At 36.1% G+C, this 23,723-nt stretch overlaps 1 long non-coding RNA gene across 1 annotated transcript; it reads left to right on the forward strand.

The window, feature by feature from the left end:
- The first annotated feature begins 1,884 nt into the window (after positions 1-1,884).
- Positions 1,885-23,135, forward strand: LOC148004529 (uncharacterized). The gene is made up of 3 exons (XR_015624525.1): positions 1,885-2,100; positions 21,492-21,555; positions 22,901-23,135. It is a non-coding gene; the product is annotated as an uncharacterized LOC148004529 (long non-coding RNA).
- Positions 23,136-23,723: the final 588 nt, after the last annotated feature.

Below are 23,723 nucleotides of genomic sequence, written 5' to 3' on the forward strand. Positions count from 1 at the left end.
TGGCAGTTAACAATTTTAAAAGTTATTGTAAAATCCCAGCATGGGGTGTCCTCCTTTCTTTGACCATTTATATTCCTGAATGAAAAACACACACAGCCTTTAATTTTAAATATTCCTTAGATAGCACAATAGTTGGACAGCTTCTTACTTCCATATGGTTTAAATCTAATTTTCTACCAGTAACTCCAAGTTATTACTTACTTATTTCTATATTACTTCTCGGATGCTGTTAATTTCATCAAGGCTGTCTTTTTGGCCATGTTCTCTTAGGATCCAGAACATGGCCACTCTCCTTTCTCATCTCCTGCATGTTCTTCTGTATCCAATAAAAGTTTCTTCCTCGCTCTCATTCTGCTTTGTGTATGAAGCCCACAAAAAGTAAATCCTGCCTATATCTCTTATCTCAAGTTATTTGTGGCTGGCAACTTTATTTACCAGTCTTGATTAACTGAGGATAGGGTTCCTCAATATTTTACCGGAGGGCTCTCTCATCTTTGGAGCAAATGATTTTGAGGGACCAATATTAGCATTAGAATACAAAAAGCTTTAGGCTACCCCATTACAGTTAATGATAATGGAAGTTGTTTTTATGAAGCTTTGAGGCTTTTAAGTCTACATATGGATATAGACCACGGTGACCTAGTTATAAATATTTTTTACATATCTACTCTGGGTGAAACATGGGAAGATTATCCATCGAGGCATGAAATGATGAGCTTCATTTGATGAACACTAAGGAAAAGTTATTACTAATTGTTCATCCCACATTACCAATTTTCTGTCATGACCTGACAAAGGAGATTTCACTGGATAATTGTAAATAGAAGTAATAGCAGAAATGTGTAACTCCAGCAGGAAAGTATGTTAGTGTTTCTTGATATGGTTGAGTATAATTTAACTGTGTTTACATCAGATTAAAAAATTATGGTAATCAATGTAATGAACATTACAATCTTAAAGGTATAAACAATGATTATATACAGAGAATGTTGCCAACACAAAGAAATATTTCAGAAACATATACAACAATTTGATAGGATAGAAGAAAAAGGGATACGAATCATTGAATATATGATCAAACTAGCAATCTCTACAGGAAAAGTATTGAAATATTTAGTACATAAAATAAGAAATTTTCCCAAATGTGTGTGTGTGTGTGTGTGTGTGTGTGTGTGTGTGTGTGTGCGCAAGCACTGAATGAACCCATCAAAAACAGAAAACAGAAACAGATGAAGATGTATTTTAACATGGGGCTTGTAGTCCAGTATAACAAGAAGCAAATCTTGGCAGCTTTGGCCATATTGTTTTGGATTTAAAATCAAAGATAGAAGATATGGGTTAGGGAATTATTCTGCAAGACTAAGAAAAGCTGCTGAAATAAGAAATGTTTCAGAGTGTTCCTGAATGAAGCCCAAGAGAGGCCATTGTGTGAATGATATTATGTAATCTCCCATAATATCTAAGGTAAATTGCTGAGACCAATTGTGTATCAGTGGATTCCTTGCATGGAGTCCTAGAAAGAGCACTGCATGAAGCTATCAAGGTGAAACCTGTAGCCTGGGAAACAGTCCTTCTGTTCTCCATCTGCACCCAAAGCCAGGACTGTTCCACAGCCATCAGACACAAAACCTGCCTTCAGAGGGCTAATCTGCCAAAAGCACTCGCCCTCCTAAGCCCTTAGCCCACTTTCTCTACATTGATTGTCCACAGAGAGAAAACTCAGGAACTTATGTGTAGGGAGCTGCGACCTGCCACACCTCAAAGATGGTGCTGGTTTCTGCCTTCCACCCTCCCGACAGTGAGTGCTCCTTGTAGTAAACAAGTCCTTATTTGGCTATGCCTGCCTGGCCTGCTAGGTTCTGCATAGTGACAGCCTGTCTGCATGACCCACGTCGCACGTTGGGGTTGGTTGGCGTTGGGTACTTAAGCTGATGTAGGGCGTTCCCCGGGGTAGAAGATTGTATCAAGGTTCCTAATAAACTGCTTGAAGAAGATCTCCTCTGGTCGTGTCTTCCTTGCTGGTCGAGGTTGGGCGCTATAAGTGGTGGCCTGTACGGAGACATCCTGAGATCAGAACTTCTTGCAGTCAGGGCAACACTGGTAAGTTCCCAAGGTAAGGTGGGACCATAAAGACTGCGGAAAATAAGCAGCCATAAAGTCTCAGGGTAGTGAGAAAGTTCTCGGTAGCAGTGAACCGAAAGTAAAGTTCGCGGCAGCAGCGAACCGAAAGTAGCAAGATGCGCAGTGAATTTAGCCATAGCAGCATAGAAAGTTTTTGTCATGTCGACCTCACAGTCTCATCCAATTTTTCTGGCTCTTCAAAAGCTGTTCGAGCAAAAGAAGCTAAAAATAAAAAGGAGCTCCATAGAGAGATTTTTGAGCGAATGTGATGCCATTGCACCTTGGTTCGCAGTCTCTGGTAATCTTACTGTGGCAAGTTGGGAAAAATTAGGGAAAGACCTTGACTTTGCCTGGGAACAAAGGACCCTGAAACATGGGGTCTGTCCAGTGTGGCACTTAGTGCGTAGCTGCCTTGAGGATCAGAAATGTTGTCAGGCAGCTATAGAGAAGGGGCAAGCTGCCCTAGAAATGCTTCAAGAGGAGATATCAGAAATGCAGGGAAGCACAAAGGAGACAGACTCAGAAAAGGAGGAGGAAGCAGACAAAACAGATTCAGAAGAAGAGTTACAAGAGTTAATAGATCAAATGTGGAAACAGTCACTAAGTAATAGACAGAAGAAAAGGAAAAAGCCTAAAATGGTGGAGGAACCTCTTGGGCAGTTCCCCTTGGCTCCTCCTCCCTGCAATGTTGTAGAGGGAAGAAGTAGAGTTTCCGGTAGTACATTCTGCCCTGAAGTGTGGAGAGTAGTTCGTACTGAGCTGCATTTAGCCTATCCTGTCTATGTGGATGCTAATCAACAAAGATATCAGGAGCCTCTTGATTTCAAGGTGAGTAAAGCCTTGGCTGAGTCAGTGAGAACATATGGTATCACTGCCTCCTTTACTATTGCTCAGATAGAGGCTCGGCACAGATTTTTGCATGACTCCTAATGATTGGACCAACCTGGCGTGAGCATGCCTCAGCCCAGGGCAGTATCTAGATTGGAGAGCTTTTCTAATTGAATATGCCAATGAACAGGCTGCTGCCAATTTAGCGGCAGGAGGTGGGCGGGCAGCCTGGGACAGAAACATGTTGTTAGGGCAAGGACGTTTTGCTAATCAGCAGACAGGTTTCCCTGGGGAAGTTTATGCACAGATAAATGAAATTGCAACAAAGGCATGGAAGTCTTTGCCTAATAAAGGAGAAGTGAGCAGAAATCTTACTAAGATCCTCTAGGGTCCCATACAGGGGCCCCCAAACATTTTTACAGATGTATCCACTGCCTGTGGAGCCTATATGGTTGACCATCAAGAGCCAATTTTGTGTCAATAGCAACCCGGCTCTCCACAAGTAATTGAACTCAAGATTGTGCTGGAAGTGTTTTAAAAATTGTTCTTTTGCCTTTAATTTGCAATCTGATTCATCATATGTTGTTAATGCAGTTAAGCTATTAGAAGTGGCTGGCCCTATTAAAATTAACAGTACAGTATGCCAGCTATTGAGGGAACTTCAGGAATAGATCTGGGGAAGAGATCACAAGTTTTTTGTCCAGCATGTCAGAGCTCATACAGGCTGGCCTGGTCCTCTAAGTGAGGGAAATGATCTTGTGGATTGATGTACCCAGATGGAGTGTATCTTCTTAGGCTCATCATTGGATCAGGCCCTACAGTTTCATCAACAGTTTCATGTGCCTACAAAAACTTTACAACAAAAGTTTCATTTGTCTCGAGCTGATGCTAGACAAATAGTTTTGGACTGCCCACAGTATGTGACTTTTCATCATCCCCCTAGTGTGGGGGTTAATCCCAGGGGCTTACTGCCTTTAAAGGTATGGCAAATGGATATGACTCACATATCAGGATTTGGGAATCTAAAATACATTCATGTTTCTGTGGATACCTGCTCAGGTGTCATTCATGCTACCCCTATGAGTGGGGAAAAGGCACGCAATGTTATTGGACACTGCTAGAAGCTTGGGCTGCTTGGGGAAAGCCTCAACACTTAAAGACTGATAATGGTCCAGCATACACTGCCCACTCTTTCAAATCCTTTTGCAAACAGATGGATGTGCAATTGAGCCATGGCCTGCCATATAATCCCCAAGGTCAAGGTATTGTTGAGCGAGCACATCGTACTTTGAAGGAATGCATAATTAAACAAAAAGGGGGAATAGGCCATGGCAGAACTCCCAAGGAACAGATATCCTTAGCCCTTTTTACTCTTAATTTTTTGATTATGGATGATGATGGCCTTTCTGCCACTGACCGACATCAGTGTCAGGCGGGCACGTTGAAAGGTTATGTGAAGTGGAAAGATGTGCTCACTGGCTTATGGCATGGGTCAGATTCTGTGCTGGCGTGGGTGAGAGGGTCTGTTTGTGTGCTTCCCCAGGACCAGCAAGATCCATTGTGGGTCCCCGAGAGATTGACCAGGAGTTGCAACAAGAATGAAGATCCTGCTGTTGCTGACACTTCTCAGTGTGACCCAAGTGCTGGTCCAAAGGGAGCCCCGGTGGGGGATACTATTGGTGTTCCTGAGACCCATGCCGATACGCCATGACGTTTAAGCCCACTCCTGTATGTGTTTATCCTCCTTTTGTGTTTATTGTTAGTAATGCTAGTCAGGAATTTGGAGAGGTCTTGTCATGCTCTAATGATACCTGTTTTTATACACAATGCTGGGATGCAGAAAAGTTTGCTATCGCTGTGGTTGCTCGCATGCCCAGATGGGTTCCAGTTCCTGTGGATGCCTCCCATGCTATAACTCTATTTAGACAAAAAGGGGATTTTGGCATCACCGCTGCTAGAATAACAGCTATATCCCTTGCTGGAGTAGGAGCAACGACTGCTACCATAGCTATGAGTCATTCCATGCAGACAGCCCATAGGTTGACTAATTTGTCTTCCAATGTGGCACATACTCTTGATGTGCAAGCCAGCATTAATGCTCAACTTAAAGGTGGCCTGATGGTGGTTAATCAAAGAATTGACCTGGTACAAAAGCAAATTGACACACTGTGGCAGCTTGCACAGCTAGGTTGCCAGTGGAGATACTCTGGCCTATGTGTGACCAGTATTCAGTATGAAAATTTTACATGTGCAGCTAATCTGTCTAAACAGTTGTCAAGTTATCTTCTGAGTAATTGGACTGGAGAATTCGATTTCTTAATGGATCAGCTACGTGTAGCCATTGTGACCGTGAACTCCACACATGTGGATGCTGGACTGGCTACGGGATTGTCATCTTGGATTGCTGCTGCTATGAATCATCTGAGGGAGTGAGCGGGTATGGGAGCCCTAGCTGGACTCTTGCTGCTGGTCTCCCTAGTGAGCCTGTGGTTTCTCTGTAGAATGAGGTTTGTCCAGAGGCGGCATGCGGCTATGGTGGTACAGGCATTTGCAGCCATTGAGGCAGGACAGTCCCCTCAAGCCTGGCTTACGGTCATTCAGAAGACCTAGTTGCACCTCGTGAGTGACCCTGCCTAGTGACGGACAACTTCCCTTCTACCTAAGGCATGGAACCTTGTGGGCGACAAGGTGTCCTAAGACGGGTTTAATGCAGGGATGATCCTAAGACGGGGGGGGGGGTCGCCACGCTCAGTGGTGCCTTTGCCTGCTTGATTAATTAAACAAAAAGGGGGAACTGTAGGGAGCTTTGACGTGCCATACCTCAAAGATGACACTGGTTTCCGCCTTCCACCCTCCCGGTGAGCGCTCCTTGTAGTAAACAAGTCCTTATTTGGCTATGCCTGCTTGGCCTGCTAGGTTCCGCATAGTGACAGCCTGTCTGCATAACCCACGTCGCACACTGGGGTTGGTTGGCATTGGGTACTTAAGCTGATGTAGGGCATTCCCCAGGGTAGAAGATTGTATCAAGATTCCTGAATAAACTGCTTGAAGATCTCCTCTGGTCATGTCTTCCTTGCTGGTCGAGGTTGGGTGCAACACTTATGGGGTGTGGGAGTCACAGAGTGGTATAGGACAGGACCCCTGCAGTCTCCATCTGTACCAAGCTGGCATTTTCCAACAGCCTTTGGACAAAAAACCTGCCCACAGAGAACTGTTGTGCAAGGAGCACACTCCATTTTATGCTGTTAGCCCATAAGAGAGACCCCCATTTCTCCCCACTGACTATCCAAGGAAAAACACTCCAGGGGCACATGAGATGCAGGAACAATAGGGTGGCCTAGGACAAGATCATTCCAGTCTCCCTCTGTACCTAGAGCAGGGGGTGTCTGACAGCTGTTAGTTGTAAAACCTGAGGGCAGAGAGCTGGTCTTCCAGGAATGCACTCACTCCAAAGATCACAGGCTCCCAGCCTCCCAGGCTCACAGGAGAGACAAAATCCACTCAGAGACAACAAGGCCAGCTAATATCAGAGATAACCAGCTCGTGAGAGGCAAGTGTAAGAACCTAAACAACAGAAACCAAGACTATTTGGCATCATCATAACTTGGTTCTCCTAACATAGTAAATATAGGCCATCCCCACATAACTGAAACAGCAAAATTTGGATTTAAAACCATGATGATGATAAAGGACTTTGAGAAGGACATAAATAACTCACTTAAAGAAGTACAGGGCAACACAAGAAAACAAGTAGAAGCCCTTAAAGAAGAAACACAAAAATCCCTTAAGGAATGAAAGGAAAACACAACCCAAGATGTGAAGAAATTGAAAAAAATTCAGGATTTAAAAATGGAAATAGAAACAATAAATAAATAATAAAGAAAGACAACCCTGGACATAGAAAACCTGGGAAAGAAATCAGGTCTCATAGACACAAGCATCACCAACAGAATATATGAGATTAAAGAGAGTATCTCGGGGACAGTAGGTTCCATACAAACATTGACACAATAATCCAAAAAATGCAAGAAGCAAAAAGTTCCTAACCCAAACCATCCTGGAAATCCAGGTCACGATGAGAAGACTAAACCCCTTGATATGTCTCAAAAACTGACCATATAATTGATGACAAAATAGGCCTCAGTATAAATACAAGGAGATGAACATAATCCCATATATTCTATCAGATTACCATGACCTATGTTTGTCTTCAATAACAACAAAAACATCAGAAAGCACACAGATACATGGGAACTGAACAATGCTCTACTCAATGATAACATGATCAAGGAAGAAATAAATAAAAGATATTTTAGAATGCAATGAAAATGAAGACACAACATACCAAAACTTATGGGATACATTTAAAGCTGTGCTAAACAGGAAAACTCACAGATATAATCAAACTCAGAGCTGAAATCAACCAAATAGAAACAGAAGGGACTATAGAAAGTATCAACAAAATCAGGAGCTAGTTCTTTGAGAAAAAAAATGAAATGGATAAAGCCTTAGCCAGAACAACCAGAGGTCAGAGAGAGTGTATTGAAATTAACAAAATCAGAAATGAAAAGGGAGACATAACAACAGAATCTGAGGAAATTCAAAAAATGAACAGATCCTATTACAAAAGCCTATATTCAACAAGACTGGAAAATCTGGATGAAAGGAAAATTTTGTTGACAGGTACCAGTTACCAAAGTTAAATCAGGATCAGATAAACCATAAAAACAGTCCCATAACCCCTAAAGAAATAGGAGTGGTCATGAAATGCCACAGAACCAAAAAAGCCAAGGATCAGATGGCTTTAGTGCAGAAATTCTACCAGACTTGCAAAGAAGAACTAATACCAATACTTTTCAAACATTCCAAGAAATAGAAATAGAAGGAATATGACCCAACTTGTTCTTTCAAGCCACAATTATGCTTCTACCTAAACCACACAAAGACTCTACAGATACAGTTAACTTCAGACCAATTTCTTCATGAATATTAGTACAAAAATTCTCAAAATAAAATCTTGGTAACAGAATCCAAGAACACATCTAAAAGATCATTCACCATGATTAAGTAGGCTTCATCCCAGTGATGCAAGGATGGTACAATATACAGAAATCCACCAACATAAAAATTATACAAAAAAAATTCAAAGAAAAAAAACACACAATCAACTCATTAAATATCAAGAAAGCGTTTGACAAAAACTCAACATCCCTTCATGGTAAAAGTTTTGGAAAGATCAGGAATTCAAGGCCCATGCCTCAACATTGTAAAAGCAATATACAGCAAACAAGTAGCCAGCATCCAACTAAATGGAGAGAAACTTGAAGTAATCACAGTAAAATAAGGAATTAGGCAATGGTGCCCACTCTCTCCCTACTCATTCAATATAGTCCTTGAAGTCTTAGCATGAGAAATTAAACAACAAAAGGTGTAGAGAGCGGCGTGGCGAAACAAAGATGGCGCCGACATCCAGCCTTGTCTGGATATCGACAACTTACTGCGCATGTGCAGGCTTGTCCCCTTGCTAGGGCGGCCATACGATAATGAGATGTAGGGCGCCCTCCAGTTGTGAACAACAGTACTGCACATGTGCGGTAAGTTGTCGACATCCAGACAAGGCTGGATGTTGGCGCCATCTTTGTTTCGCCGCGCCGCTCTCTACAAAAAGGATGTCAAAGGAATACAAATTGGAAAGGAAGAAGTCAAAATATCACTATTTGCAAATGATATATTATACTTAAGTATTCTAAGAAGTTCTACCAGAAAAACCAGTAATCCTGATAAACAACTTCAGCAATGTGGCTGGATATAAAATTAACTCAAACAAATCAGTAGCCTTCCTAACTCAAAGGAAAAACAGTCTGAGAAAGGAATTATGGAAATGACACCTTCACAATCACCACAAATAATCGCCTTGTAGCTACTCTCAACAAGCAAGCAAAAAATCTGTATGATAAGAATTTCAAGTTTCTGAAGAAAGAAATTTAAGAAGATCTCAAAAGATGGAAAGATCTCCCATTCTCATGATAAATTGGTAGGATTAATATAGTAAAAATGGCCAACTTGCCAAAAGCAATCTACAGAATCAATGCAATCCACATCAAAATTCCAACTCAATTCTTCATAGAATCAGAAAGAGCAATTTGCATATTCATTTGGAAAAGTGAAAACTTAGGATAGCAAAAACCATTCTCAATAAAAAAGAACTTCTTGGGAAATCACCATCCCTGCCCTCCAGCTATAATACAGGGCAATCATTACTAAAAACTGCATTGTATTGGTACAGAAACAGGCAGGCATATCAATGGAATAGAATTGGAAACCCATAAATGAACCCACACACCTGTGGTCACTTAATCTTTGACAGAGGAGTTAAAAATATCCAATAGAAAAAAGACAGCATTTTTACAATATGGAGCTGTTTACTTGGAGGTCAACGTGTAGAACATTGCAAATTGACCCATTCTTATCTCCTTCTAAAAAACTCAAGTCCAAATGGATCAAAGACCACCAAATAAAACCAGCCCACTGGAACTAATAGAAGAGAAAGTGGGTAAGACCCTTGAACACATAGGCACAGGAGAAATTTTCCTGAATTACTAGCAATGGCTGATGCTCTAATATCAAGTATTGTGAAATGGGACCTAATAAAATTTCAAGGCTTCTGTAAGGTAAAAGACAGTGTCAATAGGAGGAAACAGTAACAATCAGATTGAGAAAAGGTTACCAATACCACATCCAATAGAGTGCTAATATCTAATATGTACAACGAACTCAAGAAGTTTGACACTAGAGATTCAAATATTCCTATTAAAAATGTGGTACAGATCTAAACAGAGAATTGTCAACTGGGAAATGTTGAATGTCTGAGAAGCAAGTAAAGCAATGTTCAACATCCTGAGTTATCAGGGAAATGCAAATCAAAAGTACTCTGTGATAATTCCTCACAGCAGTCAGAGTGGCTAAGATCAAAAACTCAGGTGAAAATAGATTCTGGAGAGGAGGTGAAGATATAGGAAACTCCTTCATTGCTGTTGGACTTGCTACCTGGTACAACTACTATGGAAATCAGTCTAGCCGTACTGCAGAAAATTGGAATTAGTAGTACCTGAGAGCCCAGCTATACCACTCCTGGGCATACACCCATAAGATGTTCTAATATATAACAAGGACACATACTCCAGTCTGTTTATAGCAGACTTATTTACAATAGGCAGAAGCTGGAAAGAACCCAGATGTTCTTCTACATAGGAATGGATACAGTAAATGTTGTACATTTATACAGTGGAGTACTACTCACCCATTAAAAGCAATGAGTACTTCAAATTCTTAGGCAAATAGATGGAATTAGAAAATATCATTCTGAGGGTAGTAACCCTGTCACAAAAGAACGTACATGGTACGCACTTACTAATAGGTGGATATTAGTACAAAATCTTGGAATCCCTATGAAAAAATTCAGAGATCATATGAAACCCCAGTAGAAGGACGACCAAAATGTGGATGTTTCATACCCTCTTAGAAGGGAGAACAAAATACTCATGGAAGGAAATACAGGGACAAAGAGTGGAGCAAAAAGTGAAGAAAATGTCCTCCAAAGACTGTCCCACCTGGGGCAGTTCTGTTCTGTGTCCCCTTCATTTAAAACTATGACCACCCATTCAATCTTTATAATTTTTTTGTTTTTTATGGAATATCCAAGTCAAACATTGGTAACCAAATATTTAAAGATAGCTTTCACATAATATAAGCAAGTATGTGTAAATTGTTTTCCTACATTGTGTTTCCTCACTTAGTATTCCATTTCATCAATAAGTCTTTAAGGTTTATTATTTCTGTTTTATTAAAAACTGAAAAACATTCCTTGGATTGCAATACATTCTCATTATCTATCCTTTAGGTGATGAATATCTATATTTTATGAATTTTCAAGAAGTTGTGTAAAGACCATCAATGAACATAGTTAAGCAATTATAATAAGGAGAAGAATCCTTAGTGTATGTGCCCAAGTGTGATACAGATGGATAATCAAATACCTAAATCTTTTGAATAAATATTTGCCTTCATTGAGTTGCTTTCGACACTTAGAACATCATATTTGTTTTGATCGGCAAACTGTTTGTAAGATAGTAAAGGTTAATCCATCTTTAGTGCAATTTGATTAACACAGAACACAGTGGAAATAACAATGGGTACATTTAGACCTGAAACTTATTTATGAGTCTTTGTTCAATGTTCTTTTTATCAAAGGTTAAGATGAGGTCTGTTGTTCAGGTTATATTCAGAAATGGGATTTAAGCATTTAAACAGTTAAATTCTAAATGGGCAATATTTAAGAAAGTGCCATCAAAGCCCTGTGCTATGTATGATGTTTTAGTAAGTTGGTGGCTTTGTATTAACGTATCCATGAGCAAGCCAAAGGGACAAATAATGAAGCATATGGGAATTGTTGACATTAATATTGTAGAAATATAATGAACCAGTTCTATTTACAAACAAATAACATGTGTTGGTTATTTATATGCATATGTGTTGATATCCATTAAAGGGCAGTAATACTGCAAAGTATAACACAACCTTGAACGGCAACCTCATGGAAGCTTCTTCAAGGAGGTATCTATCATTTTATCACCCAACATTTTTCAACTCTATGTTCTAACAAGTCCATATTGAACATTATAAGGACAAGAGGCAGAAAACCCAGGATATTATTTCACACATTTGTCATATTTTCTTCATCTATTCACAAATTAAGAAAAACAAACTAAATTGTAAATTCCGTAGAAATTTCTATAGCCTTCACCTGATTGCATATCTTTGTTACTAGATACAGGCTGTTTTAAAATGGAAAAACATAGTTTTAAAATAAAATCAAATCCCTGACTGAAAAAAAAATTACACACAATTATAAAAGTTCTGAGTCTCGCAAATGGAACAGGTACATGGTATTTCATGAAAATAAGTGTCTGACAGAGCTGAAGGATATACATAATGTTTAATTTGCTTTAGATAGGCAGCAAGGTGCTTGTTAGATTTCTTTTTTTTCGATATTTACTTCCATCAAACATGTAGATTATTTTAGATGAAATATCTCACCTAACTTAATTACCTTTGGAATCATTTCAAAGTTATGGCAGGAATTTTTTTTCCATTTCTGAATGAAGCAGAGAGGAGGTTATTTCAGTCATAATTAAACAGAAAATAAAAAAGAGACAGTAAAACTAATAAAGGTTATGAACCACATGGATTCAAAAATATCTACAGAATGTTTCATCCTCCAAGGAAAGAATATACCTTGTTTTCATGATGAAATGGTAACTCCCAAAATTGATCATATAATCAGTCACAAATCAAGCCTCAACTGGTACAAGAAAATAGATATAATGTCATGCATTCCAACAGATCATGACAGATTAAGGTTCAACTTCAATAACAACAAAAACAACAGAAAATATAAATATTGAATAATTTCTTATTCAATTCTAATTTGTCTTGGAAAACTAAACAAAGAAATGACAGACTTTCTGTAATTCAATGAAAATAATAACATGGCATAACCAAATTTTTGGGACACAATGAACGTTAAGAGGAAAAATTATTCCACTATGTGCCCTGGTTAAAAAAAAAATTGAAAGACCTTACTCTAGCAAATTAACAGCACACCTGAGAGTTCTAGAACAAAAAGAAACAAAGACACCAAAAAAGATTAGAAAGCAGGAAATAGTAAAACACAGGGAGTGAATCAAACAAATAGAAACACAGAGAATAACACAGGGAACAAACAAAACCAAAGGCTGGTTCTTTGAGAAAAGCAACAAGGTAGATAGACCCATATTCAAACTATCTACAGGGCCCAGAGACAGTACCCAAATTAACAAAATCAGAAATAAAAAGAGAAACATAACAACAGAAACTGAGGAAATAGGAAAAAACTTCAGACCTACTACAAAAGATTATACTCAAAGTAACTGGAAAATCTAGGTGAAATTTTTAGACAGACAACATGTACCAAAGTTACATCAAGAGTAGATGAACTATCTGAACGTGTCCATATCACCTAAGGTAACACAGAAGTCATTAAAAACTCTCAACAACAACAACAACAACAACAATAACAACAACAACAGCAACAAAAACAACCCCAGGGTCTGATGGTTTTCACACAGAATTCTGCCAGACCTTCAAAGAGGAGATAATACCAACACTCGTCAAACTACTACATGAAATAGAAAGAGAAGGAATACTGCATAATTTATTCTATGAAGTCACAATTACTCTGATACCTAAATCACACAAAAAGATCCCCCCAAAATATCAATATTCCAGATGAATACCAATTAAAACTACTCAATACAATTCTTGCAAAATGACCAAGCCAGCTCAGGGAGTCAACAGGTTCTTCGGGGTCAAATCATGGATTAAAAAGTATCCAAGACAATTAGACAACACTGAAGCATAATCCCAGTTAGTTCTGATGCTGAGCCAGGTGTATTTTTACCACTCTACTTTTATGTCATTTTAATTACATGCAAGTAATAAGGTCAGTTCTAGGTTAAGGAGCAACAGGACAAAAAACACAATAGTCAAAGAACAAGCAAGGCAATAAACAAATTCCCATGATCACTGTATCTAAGGGGTTAACAGGATGACCAAAGTATCTGAGCCTTCTTCCCTATCCAAGCCCAAAGTCTTACTCTTACCTGAAGCCTATTTCTTTGTTCTGTCCGAAATCAGATTGTTTCCAGAATTTGCTTCTCTGTGCTGGCCCATTATAAGATACCTGCTTGAAATCTACTCTTTGTCAAATATCAAATTCCTGCCAAGTTTCTAGAAGAAGTCCCAAAAGCTCTCCACAGCAAACTAAAGCCTAAAACATATCAAAACCTTCATTTACCACAATCACGTAGGCTTTATCCTAAGGATGCAAGGTTGGCTCAATATACAAAAGTCCATGAACATAATCTAATAGATAAACAAACTCAAAAAAGTCACAGGATCACTTCATTAGAAGCTGAAAAAGCATTTGACAAAATACAATACCACTTCATTTTAAAGTGTTGAAAAACTGTAACTCAAGGCCTATATCTAAACATAATAAAAGCAATATATAACAAATTAATGGCCAATATAAAAGTAAAAAGAAAGATAGTTGAAGCAATCCCACTAAAACTGGAACAAGACAATGATACCCACTCTCCCTATGTCTATTCAATATAGTACTTGAAGGTCTAGCTAGAGTAATAAAACAACAAAAGGAGATCAAGAGGATACAAAATGATAAAGAAGTCAAGGTAACACTACTTGTACATGATGTGGTACTATAGAGAAGTGACCCCCAAAATCCTACACGGAACCTCGCCAGCTGAAAAACAACTTCACCAAAGTGACTGGAAATAAAATTTACCCAAATAAATCAGTAGACTTCATTTGTACAAATGAAAATTGGGATGGGGAAATAATGACACAATAATTACACTAAATATGACTTTAAAAAAAGAGAGTGAGAAAGGGCCTCAAATTCATTGACACTGGGAAAAATTGCCTAAGTAGAGCTCCAATGGCTCAAGCTCTAGGATCAAGAATTGATATATAGAACCTCATGAGTCTGAAAAGTTTGTGTACAGCAAGTGAAATAGTCAATAGGACACATTGGCAACAGACTGGGAATCTTCACTAATACCACATCTTATCTAGGGCTAATATCCAAAATACATAAAGAACTCAGGAAGGTAACATGTAAAAAACCAAACAACCCAATAAAAAAAATGTGGTCTTAAACTAAACCGAAAATTCAGGATGAAGGAGTCTCAAAAGGTTGAGAAGCACTTGAAGAAATGTTTAAAGTCCTTAGTGATCAGGGAAATGCAAATCAAGATGACTTTGAGATTCTACCTTACACCAATCAGAAAGACTAAGATCAAAACACCGGTGACACATGTTGGTGAGGACATGGAAGAAGAGCACTCTTCCACTGTTCTAGGTGCCACAAACTTGTAAAACTTGGAAATAAATTCAACGGACAAGACTGTATATTGATTTTAAAATCATTTAGAAGTGAATTCCTGTCTAATAATATTCTTTATTTTAATAACTTTGCCTTAGTTTCTATAATACATCTGAAGTTTCATTGACATAGATATTCATGTCAATATAATATAGTCTCTGATATTTTATTAATATTTTAACTAGATTTCCTTATTTCATTTTATTCAACAAGTGACACTTAAAATTGTTTCAAATGGAGAATGATTCTATTATGACACAGCTATGCAGACACTCAGTTTCTGATTTTTATTTTTTCCCCTACATGAATTTATATGTTTACTTTACAGCCTGATTGCAGTTTTCTTTCCATCTTTTTCACAAAGTACCTTCCTCTCACCTTTTGCTACCATCCAATCTGAAAATACATAAAGCATGTAACATATATAGAATAGTCAGTTTGTTTTATTATATGTATGAATATATATATATGTATATATATATATATGCAATATATGCAATAACCACTAGGACACTAGGATACGAGTGGTTATAAATTTGAAAGATTTAACTGAGTGCATGAAACAGTTTAGATAAAGGAATGCAAGAGGAAGAACATATATTAATTGTAGTATAGTATATCATATTATAGTATACTATAGTATGTTTATATTAATCAAACAAATTTGTTGGAAAATCTATGTAGATTAATTGTATGATCTGAAATATAGTTATCAGAAATGTTTGATTTGTGCTAGTAAATTGATATGTGTTTTTATGTATGACCAGAAATCCCTGTGACACAAAGGTCTTGTCTTGAGTAAGATAGTTGAGATATGTCCAAAACCAAAATCTTATTCTCAGATTAGCAAAAATAGGAGTGCTTTTCTGTCATAAATATTTACTCTATTGCCCAGTACATTGAAGCTTTTATAAGTAGTGTAAGTGGTTGCCACATGAAGGGGAATGCTTTGAGATCTTGTAGAGAATATGAGGGTGCCAGTTGTGAGAGCCATCAATTAAATCAGATAGTAGTAGTTAACAAGAAAAAACAATATTACCAGAAAATTATGTGTAATGTTGTTTAGAGTGTTTAGAGTGCACTAAAATCGTAAGTAGTAAAGAGCTTATAGAACAATTAAGACCAGTTAGAGTGTGTTTATGTGATTAAGACAAAACCATTCACACACTGATTTAGATGAATCTCTTGAATTTTTTTAAAAATATTTAAATCCATTGTGAAGTGTGGAAATTTTAGAGTTTGAAATTTTAGAGCAATGTAAATAAGATTAATGGAGGGGGGGAATGTCAAAGAAGTCCTTTAAAAAGCAGAAGCAGAAGCAAAAGAAGAGGAAGTGCAAGAGGAAGAGGAAGAGGAGGAGGAAAAGGAAAAGGAAGAAGTGGAGAACGTGGAAGAGGAGGAAGATGAAGAAGAGGAAGAGGAAGTGGAGAAAGAAGAAAGAAGAAGTGGAGGAAGAAGAGAACAAAGTATGATGCATGGAACTAGGAAACAATTTACTTTTGAGTGAGTAAAGCCTGATGGCAGGAGACTGTGCTAATCTCAGAACTATTGGTTGGAAGAGTATTATTTTGGAAGACCACATGAATGTGGATATAATTAATCAATGCTAAAAGTTAGGTATTAAAGAAATAGTACAGAGGAGGTTTCCAGTGATGTTCTGTAGTCTATTAATGAGATTCATTGGCAGTGTTAGGAAAAATATGTTGAATATTGGGAAAATGTACATGGATTGCCTAATAAGCCTGAGATATACATAGTATCTGCTGTAGATTTTTGTAATATAGCATAGCAGACAGTAAAGATGTGTTTTCAATGACTGAGATTGAATTACTTAACAGTTGAACATAGAGTAGAACATGTTTATAAGTTTTAACAGCGTCCAAAAAAAACTTTCGTGGGCTGCAAATGCTTAACAATATATACATTATTTAATTATGTCTTATTTGTAATAATTTAGTCAGATTCTGCCTATCAAATGTTTATAACTGAACTCAACTTACATGGGTCTTAAAGAGATTTTTGAAGAATAAGCTTGTTTGTGTTAGGTTCACTGACTGAAGAAGGATCTTTTATGTATCAGCATGTGCATTTAAATAAAAAGCTCCATCTAGCACTGTTGAACACTGCAATACATGCTCTCAGAGTGAGAGAAACTAGAGTGTCTTACAATTTGTATACATAATTTGAATCTGTTTAAACCTATCTTTAATTTTGCAGGAATTTAGTGCATAAATCCTCCCATTAACTAATGTCAAACTATGATTCTTTTTAGGAGGGATATTGTAAGATTTTATTTTGTAATATTATCATGAGTGTTGTGGTTACCTGCTGAGGTTCTAAGACCACATTGCTGTCCAAAATGAAAATGAAAAATTTCCTCTTGACTTTTGTTGTCTTTTGTGTAAGAATAGTGGATGTGTTAATGGCTTGTGAGTAACCTATATTTTTTGCTTTTTAATCTATCACTTTTTTTTCAATTTGAGAGAATGTACTTGGCATGAACAGGTCCTCCTGTCATAAGATATTCATTGGGACAATATGAATTTTAGTGTAAGTTAGGCTCGTTTAACAAAGTGGAAAAGGTCTTTATAATGTTTTAAAGTCCTTTTTAGAGGATAACTGAGATAAAGTAGCTGTGGAAGGCACTGTTGGAAGATAAATTTGCTGTTCATGCATCTATCGTGATGGGTATGGACAATTTTCCATAGTCATTTAATATTTAGAAGGACAATTTTGTCAACCTTGAAAATAATTCATATCTCATGTTGATTTTGAGGCATAACAAGACAAACTTCAGAGAAAATTAAAACAAGGAAACATATAACAAAATAACTACTAATATATCTAATATATTTTGCATGCCATTTAAAATTCTGTCAAACAAGCAGAAAATCTCCCAGGAAGAAATAGTTCTCTTTCTCACATACTTCCCTTGAAAGATTTAGGGTCTGAATTTAATTCCCAAATCATACTGTAGGAGTCAGAGGATTTAGAAGACACCTTGTGACTGTAGCCCATTTATTCATCAATTCACATGAGCTCACAAACACTGAAACCTTAACCATGAGGACTGCAAGGGACTGTAACAGATCCTCTCATACAAATTGTGGCTGTTAACTTTCTTATTTATGTGACAACTCTACCTGTCTGATACTTTTATGTTTCCCTAAGGAGGAAAATGATGAATTTTAATGGTTTAAGGCTTTGCTGCTGTTGGTGTTGTGTTTTAAAAGGTTGCAAATGTTTGAAACATATTATGTTGTGAAGTAATACAATTGTTTTATTTAATCATAATGCTTGATTTTTTTGAGACATTAAGACTTTGACTATGATTGAAAGAGCACAAATCACAGCTTATGTTTGAAGCATTTGTTTTGTTTCATCCTGAAATGCTTATTTTGAGGACTTGCTATTTACACAGGGGAGTAAATGGAATATTATAGGTTAGGCATGAACTAAATTAGGACAAAATCTTAGAAGATATTACAGAAAATTGACATTAAGCCATAGCCACTGTTCTATTTTGGACATGTGACAATGATTACCTGTCTGTCATCATTAAGCTCACCACAACACTTAGAGACCTGAACAATTCTGAGACACAGTATAAATATGCAAGCTAGATGTTCTTTGGAGGCGTTGATCTCCAGGATACAAGGCTCTTCATCTGGATCCTAAATGATCAACATGAAACTGATTATTCTCTACTCACTTGTGGGATTCTTCGTCATTTGCAACGTAAGCACCAAAATACAAGAGTATTTTCATTTTCCAAATCCTGGTTATACTTGTTTCAGTGATTAATGATTTCACTACAAGATTCTTTTGTGTGGGAACTCAACCAAATTGACTTTTGTGCAAGGATTACACTGAATTCATATATATATATATATATATATATATATATATATATATATATATATATATCCAGTATCCCTTGCAATATACATTTTATTTCCTACGGGTGAAATAAATGTGAAAAGTGATGGTGAAAATGATGATGTCAACCTTGGAAATGTAACCTTCAATTTGTATGCATCTGCAAAGGACATATCTAGAATTAATGAAACTGGAAGAAATATGCTTAATGATTTAATGTCTGGGGACAAAATTGCCATCTTCATGCAAAGGATACCAGGTAATCTACCTAATTTCAGTTACTGAGATGATCAACAAACTAATAATAAATCATTTAAAATGGAGAAATCACACATTTGCTATTGAAGAGAAAAGACTGGGTCTTTTAGGTTTGTTTATTTTACTGAATAACATTTAATTTTGTATTACAATTTTAGACTATGAATTGTTGAGAAATATAAGTTGAAGTGAAATTTCATCTGGATATCGAGATTTGAAAATCGTTTTTAACAAGTTCCTTAGTATACAATTATTTAGGTAGATTAATAAAGGTTTATTAGCTTAGGTGAATTAATTTTTAGTAAGCAATTTGAGTTTAAGTTTATTGAGAAATCTTCAGTTGACAATTTTTTTATTGTAGATGGTATGACATGGACAAAGAGGGCAAGGAGAAACATGTTTAAAAAATGGAGTCTTACATTTCACAGAAATGGGAAAGTAGGATATGGTGTCATTAGTGAAGATGCCAGTGGATTGGGTTGTCATCCCATTCAATGAGTGCTCGGGGATCATAGTCTAAGTATTTAAGATATTTTATTTCTTTGCTATATATTAATGTTATATTATGTATCATATATTAACATTTCCAATGAGGAAAGAATAGTGGAACATAGGATATCATGGGATTTCTGGTTCAAGTCATCTGTTGAAAGTAGTCCATTATCAGTAGTAAGAAATTATACTTTGGAATAGTGTGTACAGGTTGAACTGAAAATAGTTATTATCCCCTAGCAGTTTCTTCTTCTTCTTCTTCTTCTTCTTCTTCTTCTTCTTCTTCTTCTTCTTCTTCTTCTTCTTCTTCTTCTTCTTCTTTTTCTTCTTCTTCTTATTATTATCATTATGATTAATACAGTAAGTGCTATAAAGCAACTTAATACTTTCATTGGAGAATAAAGTAAGGTGTCATAGATTGGACAGGGTCATTCAGGACAACTTTGTTCTTGAAATATTTATGATATTCTGAGTCCATATGTCTCTGTTATTATTTCATTAAAGTAGAGGATTCTATGTTAGATTGTATAATTAGTAGAAAATAGAGATGAATACATGGGAAATTTGTAATCAACATTCCTATTACTGGGAGCAGAGTTAAGAAGAGTAAATATTCCATTGTTTCCCACTGGAGGATATTTTCTCAGTAAAAAAGAAATTCCATTTCAATTTATAGTGTTTTCCATATGGTGTGGGTTCTAGGGAAATTATTTATGTGATCTTCATTCCAAGTTTGTCTTCCAGAAGAGAAAACTTTCTAACTTGTCATATGATAGTAAAATTCTATTATTTCTAGTACACCACCTAAACTAGTTTTCATGAAAAAAGAATGTCAAATAGGGTAATTTGCAAGGCTAGATACACAGCAGGAAAACCTGGAAAGGAAAGATAGTGAGGACAATGGGATTGAATAAACCATATTTGCTCATGATAAATTTGTTTCATTCTGGTTTGCCTTAAAAATATTTACATTGCAGAAACACATAATAAAAAATGAGGAAAAAAACCTCTTGAGTTTCAAGATTCATGGCTTTGGTTACAGTAATTTCACCTAACATTTTTCATCATGAAATTTATTAAAGATAACTTGTGGTGACATATAGTATTTTGAGAATAGAATTATACAAAATACAGGAACATTTTAAAGATGTAATTTGGTGGAATGCATTTGTTGAATGTATTTTTGAACAAGATACAATATAAGTAGCAGCAACATGATTTATGTGACTATGATATTCAGCTCAACAGAACACTTTATGAAGTATCAAAGAAATTTCAAACTTTCATTATAACATAAACTTGTATTTTCACATTTTTATATTTTTATCAATGGCAAAGAAATTAGTAAATTTGTTTTGTAGTGATTATGTTCTCTGTACATATAGTTCTCCATCAGAGTGATGTACAATTCCTTGGTGGGAATGGACTGCTGGGCTCAGGTGTTCCCTCTGAAAACTGAAAGATCAGTCTGGGGATTTTGATCAACAAGGTCTAGTAGTGGTTGAATGTTTGGTAATGGAGTAAGCTTTAGTGCATCTCTTTGAAAAAGTGGACACTGTGGCATTGGACATGGCAGCAGTGGCTCATGAATATAACCCTGCTTTCTACTCCAAAGAACAATTTTGCTTCTTCATATTTTTTAATAATATTTTCATTTTTCACATCTAGAAGGACACTTTGAATTTTGTTTTAGAGGAATGATAGTTAAAGAAAGCACATTCCACATGCTTTCACAGAATTTGATTCTAATCAGTTTTATTATATTAAATCTAGCAAACAAAAATTATCCTTAAAATTGAATCTAAACTTTCGATGTTTTATGTTGTCATAGTCTGCTTTTCTATATAAAAGTCATAGAGAACAAGTTTTCAAAAACTATAGTCTCACAGATATATTTTATATTCTACAGGTGAACTTCTATCAGGGGATGGCTGGGAACCATTCAACATAGTAATTCCTATGAATAATTTTGGGTAAGTATAAACTCACACATACTGGCACAGCATATAATCAGATTACTCTTGCCTAAGGCAATTGGTTTACTATTTTGATAGCAAATGTGAATACATATTCTGTTATTAATTCAGACTGTAACTCAAATAGATAACTGTTTTCAAAGAAAGGAAAAGAGTTTATTGCAATATAATCTGCTGCCCATGCAAACAGCACTGAAGAAAAGAACTACACAAAATGACATGACAAACAAAAAAAGAAATGAAGTTTTGCTCGTAATGTTTTGACTGTGTTTTTTTCTAACTTTATAGATATTTTCCTTATAAATACTGAGTCACAGTTGAAGTGTTTCTACAAAACTTCTGAATGTTAGGCTATGTAAACCTTTGTGTCTACATGTATTTCTTATTTTTTCCTTCAGTCACAGGTTTTCAAGTTTGTCCTTTTTTTTTCCTATTCCATATGATTGTTTTGTTTTATCTTACTTTACTTTATTATTAGTATTAAGAATTATTTAGATACCCATCAATTTCCTAAGAAGATATGAACAAAGTACAAAAATTTAGGATTGGGGGAAATCTCAGAATTCAAGAAGTTTTTTTGAAAGGGAAACCATAATCAGAATTCTATTGCATTATATCATATCATATCATATCATATCATATCATATCATATCACATCATATCACATCATATCACTACATCTTATGTATACATATTCATATTATATGCATGATTTATGCACATAGATATATACATACACATGCATACACATATATATGAATACACATGTTTTGAATTTGATTTCTTTGACCCAAGTAATAAGGAATAGTTTGCTCGGTCAAAAGGAATTCAGTGCTGAAACTGGATCCCTACTTCAGTGGTGTAATCTTGACAAATCACACATTCTACTTACAGGTGTCTTTCAGAAGAAATTTGTATCAATGTGAGAAAAATTATTTGCTTCATTTTGCGATATAGGGTATTAAAATATATTTCTTTAGAGAGATTCTTATTCAAATCAGTTTTGTGGCAATGGCTGTGATATTGGAAATTTTGCCAGAAATGGAGAACATAATCTTAGGTCACTTAGTCTAAAGCTTGCAATCATCTACTGAAGATCACTGTATACAGAAAAAGCAGTTCTGCATAAGTACACACAAAAAGAAATGCTTAGTATTATAGTTTTGTAATTGTGGATACAAGATTTGCCTGAAAAAAAAGCTTGATGACTTCTGGTGTTTCCAAATTAAGGAACTATCATTGGTAGTTATAGTAGTTATGCCTAGCATACTATCTAAATTAATTTTAATTTGCCTTTAATAGACTTCTGGTACTCACAAGAAAAATGCTCTGTCTTTTCCAGGTAGTTCGGGTTTATGAGAAGACTAACATATTTGATGATACAGAAAGCTCTAATGAGAAATAAAATTATGGAGACATTGGGATACTATTGATTTAAATATGATCATCCTAAAATACATTTGAGTACAACTATTAAAATCATTAACATTTTTAGTCTTTCTTAGGAATCATGTCAAAATCATGAAATCTTAGCAGTGTGTTTAGATATGATCAATAAAGCATTTTAGCCTTATAAAGAGCCATGGTTCATATTATTTTAATATTTTTGATGTGTATTTCCTTGTCTGTCTTCATGAAATGGTAGAGTTAGTAGAAATAGGTAGCCTAGTGACTCTCATACTTTACTTAAGCTTATTATTCTTGATAGAGACTTGATGGGCTAAGTGCTCCTCTGCAGTTCTGTTGTCAGTAGTAAAAATATACCAAAATTTAGTATCCATACTGAAAGGAACAATAGACAACTGTGTAATGGAGAGTTTACATCCATAGTAGTTGCTGAGAGTTGACTCACTTTTGCAATGATAACATTGTTGAAATTCAATACAAACTGTTGAAAATATAACTATATGTCCCTTGCTAAGAGAGTTCTTGCAATATCAAGAGTATTCAGAAAAGTAGTCATGATCTGTGCTTACATTTTATGCCTGCTTGACAAAAGCCAGAGATATTTGAGAAGAGAGAACTTTGATACCGGAAATTACCTGGAAAAACAAGCTATAAAGAGGTCCATATGTTTTTCTTTTATATTGGTGATTGATGTGTGATCTGAAGGAACTCATCATCATGTGGTTTCTGATAACTCTTGTATACTTGTCTTGGGTTGT

This window comes from Rattus norvegicus, chromosome 7, assembly GCF_021556685.1.
Source record: "Rattus norvegicus strain SHRSP/BbbUtx chromosome 7, alternate assembly SHRSP_T2T, whole genome shotgun sequence".
Taxonomy (NCBI): Eukaryota; Metazoa; Chordata; class Mammalia; order Rodentia; family Muridae; genus Rattus; species Rattus norvegicus.